Genomic DNA, 7500 nt, shown 5'->3' on the forward strand with positions numbered 1-7500 from the left:
TAAAGGATCGATTGAGCTCAGTGTTGAAGTCCGATCATGGTTTTATATTGGCTTGTTTTGTACATTACCGCACTCACTTACACATTGGCATTGAGTGGTAATCATCACCACGATGACTGTGTGTCATGTAATTTGTCACCATACCATCACCGATGGTATATGAGTTGTCTTACAGTTGTTCATTATCTTTACTTTTGATAAACTGATTCATGAATTCCATCTTTGCTTGATCACTTTCCATCTCACCAATGAACCCCCACCTATGCCCCGAGGATTGTGTTTTCCTTTTGGTACAATAGCCGGCTCTCACACATAAGTGTCCAGGACACGCGCGACTTGATCCTTCACCCCACAGTCATCACGAATGTTCGCATACGCGTAAGTCGTCACATTTCGAAGTCGTCACTTTTTCTCGGTCCCGATGGCGACGACTTACACCTTGTCTACTGTGTATGTATGTATGTATGTATGTATATATATATATATATATATATATATATATATATATATATATATATATATATATATATATATATATATATATATATATATATATATGTCGTAACGTCAATCACCCTTCACCAAGGTATGAAGACGTCGATGTACTTGAGAGAAAGTTGTTTATTATTCACCAAGGTACGTGCACACGGAGCTCGGCAAACACCAGGAACATCAATTAAGAAACTGAAGATGCCCGGAGGGTGCCGCTCTGTCAGAGAAGGTTTTATTACCCCCTGATATACTCTCTTTTATCTTTGGACAAATGTTTATCTCATAATTGTCCTTTCAGCCTAACCAGCTGCAAGCAGTTGGCTCATTTTATTTCAAGAATGGTGAAACAAAAGTAGAGATAAGGGAAATAACGGGTCACTCCCGAGCTCTGCTCTCACGGCGTTCCTCTGGATTATTCAATGTTAATCATAATCATATTTCTGCATCTACTGTTCCAATTGTTCTTTTTTCTAAGCAGCCAGCCAAGAGTATAGTTTGATTAACACCAAGCCTGCAAAAACATTTAATGACTTGGGAACAAGCAAAGCTAATAGAAAGAGGTACGAATCCCAATATATATATATATATATATATATATATATATATATATATATATATATATATATACATACATACATACATACATACATACAGGGTGTCCCAAAAAATGTCCTCACATTTTAGCTCCTCAACTCATTGAATTTTTCATTTTTTTCAGATCAAATTGACCCTAATAATGGCAGAAGTACGACTAGGTGTTGAAGAAAGAAAATTTCTCATAAAGTACTACTGGAAGCACGAAAACATCATGGAAGTGCAAAGACAATTTCGAAGACATTTTTACAAAGATCCACCAACGCGGCGCTCCACTGCTCACATCAGAGATAAGTTTGAAACAGATGGGTCTGTGCATGACGTCCATTAGGAGCGTTCAGGAAGACCACGGTCATCAACCACCCTGCAAAGGAAAATCAATTGCTGGAAACCCTCCACCGATCCCCACGGAAATCTGTACGACAAATGGCTCTTGAGACAGGAATCCAAAAACCAAGCGCCCATCGCATTTTGAAGCGAATTAATTGGAAAAGTTACATTCCAACATTAATCCACGCTCTAAATGAAGACGATCCTGACCGGAGAGCCGAATTTTGTGAGTGGTACCTGGGCAAATGCGAAGATGCAGCATTTCCATCCAAAATTGTTTGTAGGGATTGAGGCCAGCTTCAAGTTAAATGGCTCAATTAACCAACACAATTGCACCTACTGGGCTCCTGAAAATCTGCATGTTACTCTGGAACACCATATAAACTTACCAAGGGTTACAGTGTGGTGTGGGATATCAGCATTGGGCATCCTAGGGCCATTATTTTTTGACCAAACTGACACTGGGGATGTTTACTTAAACTTGCTGCAGGAATCCGTCGGTCCACGTGTCGAAGAGATATTTCGTGACGAAGACATTTACGTTCAGCAAGATGGAGCACCTCCCCACTACCACCGTGATGTAAGGGCCTATCTCGAAGCAACTTTTCCGAACAGATGGATTGGGCGAAGAGGTCGTGTTGAATTCCCTGCGCGTTCCCCAGACCTCACTCCAATGGACTTCTTTTTATGGGGATATCTCAAAGATAAGGTTTACGGCTCAAAACCAGCAACAGTCGATGAGCTGAAAGAGGACATTGAAAGACATTGTCTTGCAGTTCCAAATGAAATGATTCGTAACGCTGTTGAATCCATTGGTCCGCGTTATCGGCTGTGTTTGGAACGTGAACATTTGTAAACATGCATTTATCCATTTATACATTTAGCCATTAATCTTGTTTCTAAGTCAATAAACAACGCATTTATTATCATGTCAAGAGTGAGTACATTTTTTGGGACACCCTGTGTATATATATATATATATATATATATATATATATATATATATATATATATATGTGTATGTATGTATGTATGTATGTATGTATATATGTATGTATATATGTATATATATATGTATATATATGTATCTATGTATGTATGTATCTATGTATGTATATATGTATATATGTATGTATCTATATATATGTATGTATGTATATATATATGTATATATGTATGTATATGTGTATATATGTATATATATATATATATATATATATATATATGTATATGAATATATATATATATATATATATGTATATGTATGTGTGTGTGTATATATATATATATATATATATATATATATATATATATATATATATATATATATATATATATGTATGTATATGGATATGTATATGTATGTATATGGATATGTATATATATATATATATATATATATATATATATGGATATGTATATATGGATATGTATATATATATTGTTGTGGTTACCAAATTCGCAAACCACCATTCAGGTCCCTTAGGTGAGGTATCTCGGTAAGTGCATGTGTAGTTAGGCCCAAACCCGTTGTCTAGTGGGAATACATGTCATTTATGCGAGCTGCGACTCTTCAGGATAGCCGTTTTTCTTTTACTATCTTTATTTTGGACCAACCGCCATGATTACCACCACAACCACAACATCAACCACCAACCACAACGCCGCTTCACCACAACCGCCACGACCTTCCCGTCACACCTCGCAACCGTAGCATCGCCACCGTTCTTGCCCCGCTGTGGGTACCGGTGTTGGATTCGTGCAGAGCGCGCGTCGAACAGCGTGTACAAAATCACGGATTTTGTGCTTCAAAAACGGATCAAAAACGACACACGCCCACTTTTTGCCGTCCAATCGGTGAGCGAGGGGCGATTTGGCCCCGCCTCCAGAACGATCGATATATGCAAATTTGTGGATCAAAAAGCCTTCACGCCCACTTTTTCTCGGGCCAATGGGGAGCGAGGTGAAAGGTCAAAGGGAGGGGGTCAAAGGCGAAGCTACGGGGGGATAAAAGGACCGTGTTCGTCAGTCAGAGAGAGTGGAAGTCTGGAGCCCGAAGCCTGCAGTAGCTGGAGAAGCTGAAGAGAGTCGAACGAGGAGAGCCCAAAGAAGAGTCCAGGGTGGAGAGTCCAGAGGCGGAGAGGCGGCAGCGGCGAAGGCAGACGAGGGGGTGCTCGCGACGGTGCCGGGAGCTGCACGCCCGAGGAAGGCCGGCAGCGCGACCTGGCCGAGGTGGAGACGCACACCAGGGATAATAAAGATCCTCTATACCCCGAGCATCAGCAACCCCCTCCTGTTTCCCCCCGCGCTGAGATAGTGCGACCAAGGGGGCCCCGTTCCCACCCCCTGCCAGACACCGTCCGCAAGGCCCGCGGGTTGCGGCGCCATCGCCGCTCCGCGTCTCATCACCAGACGGGTAGGCGTGACCCGGTGTCGGCCTCAGGCCCGCCTCATCCTTGAGGGATTTCTTTTCCTTGGTTTTGGGTATGTGTTGTCGGCGCCGTCTGTGAGGTAGAATTGTATAAGTGTTGCCGTGTGCTCGGTAGTCGGTATTAGCTCTGCATTGTGTTTTCGCTTTTACATTTGCTTTTTGTGTAAATGGAATTGTGTTTTCTTTTTTTTGTGTGCTTTTGGTGGAATTGTATTTGTGTGCTTCCCGTGTGCCGCGAATAAATGTGCTTTATTGTTGAACTGTTCTCCCGCTTCGCTTCGTCTTTTCCCCCATTGAACCCTCATCTTGCTTCACGTAAAGGGTTGGTAGTGGGCTGAATACGCCCGATAATTAATCGAACCGTCGAGGTCGACGATAACACCGCTCGGTTATTCTGATAGTACGGAACGGGTCGCTTAAGTGGCCCGTGTCCGAAGTCGACCTGCGGCGAGGTGCGATCGCCCGGTCTACCCTCCGCGTGGGTACTTAGGTAGGTCGAATTTGGCGAGCAACCCTATCCCACGCGGGGGCTGATTGGCTCGATCGCGGTGAGACCGAAAGGTCCACCCGTGACTGGTTCCCGGCGTTAGTCCGAGAGGGTCACGACTGGATTGTCCGTCCGGTGGGCGACGTGCCGCGATTCGAGTTACGTGGCCGTCGCACGCCGGCGGGCGCGAAAACCGCAACACTGGTGTCAGGTCGTGCGATACAAATTCATCGCCCTCCTCGCGGCACTGGTATTGGAGAGCGGGACAACAGGCTCTCCTGTCTCCGGCTAAATTCACGGGAATCGGTCCAGGGGTGAGAGAAGCGACCCCCGATTCCCTCCAAATTACGAGCGAGCAAATTAACCCTTCACGAGAAGCAAGATGGCGTCTCAAGGCGAGCGGGAGCCGGGGGTATTAGAAATGGATGCAGAATGTGTAGGATCCATGGTCCAGGATGAAATCCCCGTGCAGGAAATGTTGATTGTGCAGGAACACGGACTCGCCCAACTAAACCCAGAACCTGAAATGGGTGCGGCAGCGGCCGCAGTGTATGACACCTCCCCCCCCCTCTCCACCAAAACCCTTCCCCAACCCTTGCCGAAACGGCTCAGCTGAGTGCATCCAACATGGCCCAGCTATGCGCCATGCTGGCGGCAATGAACGAAAAGATGAATGCGAAAATGATCGAAAAAATGGATGCAAATACAAACGAAATGAAAGACATGAACAAGCAAATGAATGAAGTGAAAACGACGATGGATGCGAATACACAACACATGAACGAGAAGATGGATACAAATACAAATGAAATGAAAAACGAAATGAACAAGCAAATAAACGGAATGGAAGCAAACATGAAGGAGGAAATGAAAAAGTTCCGGGGTGAGACGCAGAACATGGGCCGATGCCTGCAGGCGGGCATGAAGGCCGTGACAAAGGAAATAATAGTTGAGACAAGGGAGGTAAAGGGTGAAGAGTTGGCAGAGACACGGGAGATAGAAAAAATAGAGGAAAGACTACACGAGGAAGACGGGGTAAGTGACGCACACACACACACGGAGGTAGTGGAGGACAATGGGGGTGAGCTCGCGGAGCGTGCAGGGACCCGGTGCGAGCAGCGGGATGGCCTCCTCCAGGAACGAGGGGAGGGAGTATGCCCCCTTGAGGCGGATCACGACCAGGTGAGTTCGGTCGTGCTTTGCGAGGTTGAGGGGACGAGTGCTGTGGACGGGTGCACGGAGAGCTTGGGGGGTATAGAGGCCCCGGAGACCCTTGTGGGGACACGAATCCCCAGTGTAGTTGTCCCTGTGTGTGTGGTGCAAGGCGTGAGTGCGTCCCCGTGTGTGGAAGCGACCCCGTGTGTGAGTGGTGTGGTGGCGATGGTGCTGGAGTGCGTGCTTCCCAGCACGCCGTGTTTGGATGAGGCACCGTGTGTGGATGAGGAACGGTGTGTGGAAGAGGCCGTGTGTGTGAGTGAAACGGCCAGTATGAGTGAGGAACCGCGGGTGAGTGCCCCCGCGTGTGTGGATGAGGCACCGCGGTTAAGTGCCCCCGCGTGTATGAGTGAGGCACGGTGTGTGGATGAGGCACCGCGGTTGAGTGCCCCCGCGTGTATGAGTGGGGCACGGTGTGTGGAAGAGACCGCGTGTGTGAGTGAGGCACGGTGTATGAGTGAGGGATCGCGGGTTAGTGCCCCCGCGTGTGTGGATGAAACGGCCAGTGTGAGTGAGGCACCGCGGGTTAGTGCCCCCGCGTGTGTGGGTGAGGCACCGTGTGTGGATGAGGCACCGCGGTTGAGTGCCCCCGCGTGTATGAGTGGGGCACGGTGTGTGGAAGAGACCGCGTGTGTGAGTGAGGCACGGTGTATGAGTGAGGCACCGCGGGCGAGTGCCCCCGCGTGTGTAAGTGGTATGGTTTGTGTGAGGAAAATGGCATACGTGAGTGAACGGCCGAATGCAAGGGAGACCGTGTGTGTGAGAGAGCGGTATGTGAGGGAGATGTCGGTTGGCATGCGGGAGCACGCAGCCGCATCTCCCGGTGTGAATGTGATGGAGTGGACTGTGTGCGTCGTAACACGCAGGTATGCGTGTGTGGAATGGAGACGGAGACGGCGACAGAGGAGAGAAAGCCGTGTAGCGGCTGTAGTTGTTTCGGGGACCGTGCCAGGTTCGCCCAGCAGTGAGCACGAGGTTCGTGCTGTGCAACGCACGAGACCACCACGTGCTCGCTTGCGAGAGTGAAGTCCCGGTCCGGAAACGCACGCGGTGGATTTGCCGATCCCGCGGACGGACAAAGTTTAGGCAGGATGACGGATTTGGACCGGACGGGTTCTCCACGCGATCGTGTGTGTTAAGCTCCAACGGGCAAAGCACATGTGTTCGCGTGGGGAACCCCTTGAGACGTGGGGCTTGTGTTTTTTTTGCGCACGGTGACGTCATGGCTGCACGTGTGGTTGGAATCCGGCAGGAGGGGTATCTCTGCCGGATGGTAGCGTCCAAGGAGGGACGAGGTACACGTGCAGCTGCATGACGTCACGGGCAGGTGTAAAGTGCGCGAGCTCTGAGTTGCCGCGCAGGTGCTGCGCATGAAAAAAAAAAGGAAAAAAAAAAGAAAAAACAAGCCTCACTTTCGGGTACACAGGATTCCTGGGCAAGGGGTGGAAGACCCCCTTACCGGGGCACAGGATGAAAACTAGTTAGGGGGAAGGGTTAGCTTAGTTAGACCGACTTCATGGGGCAGGGGTAAGTCCTCATGGAGTCCGTGGAATGGATTAGGTAGAGGGATTGTAGCCAGATTTAGGTTGGGAAATAAAATGATTTATTTGGAGACAGTGACAGACTTGTGGATGTGTAGAGTTGACGTAGCTTAGCGACGTAGTGTTAAAAGGAACGTGCTGTCGTATAAGGGACGACGTGGGAGCACGAGTTAGTTAGGGGGTGCAGTTAGAAGGATGGCAGAGTTCAGCGGTGTGTGTGTTGAAGAGTAGTTGGTGAGTGAAGTGGAAGCATGTGCTTGGTGAGTGAGTGAGGCCAGTGGGTCTGTGTGTGTGGAGTGAATGGGGAATGCATGGTGCGATGAGTGATTGGGGGGAGGAGTGACTCCCGCCCAAGGGACCCCGGGGTCAGAGTAAAGTGAGTTAGCTGGGTTAGTCAAATTGAAAAATGG

At 48.2% G+C, this 7500-nt stretch overlaps 1 protein-coding gene across 1 annotated transcript in view; it reads left to right on the forward strand.

Moving 5' to 3' along the window:
- The window catches only part of VPS4A (vacuolar protein sorting 4 homolog A), a 101773-nt gene that overhangs the window by 56190 nt on the left and 38083 nt on the right, over positions 1–7500 (forward strand). The window lies entirely within an intron of this gene.

This window comes from Eptatretus burgeri, chromosome 7 (assembly GCF_056783735.1).
Source record: "Eptatretus burgeri isolate ZD-2024b chromosome 7, Ebu_testis_v1, whole genome shotgun sequence".
NCBI classification, from domain to species: domain Eukaryota; kingdom Metazoa; phylum Chordata; class Myxini; order Myxiniformes; family Myxinidae; genus Eptatretus; species Eptatretus burgeri.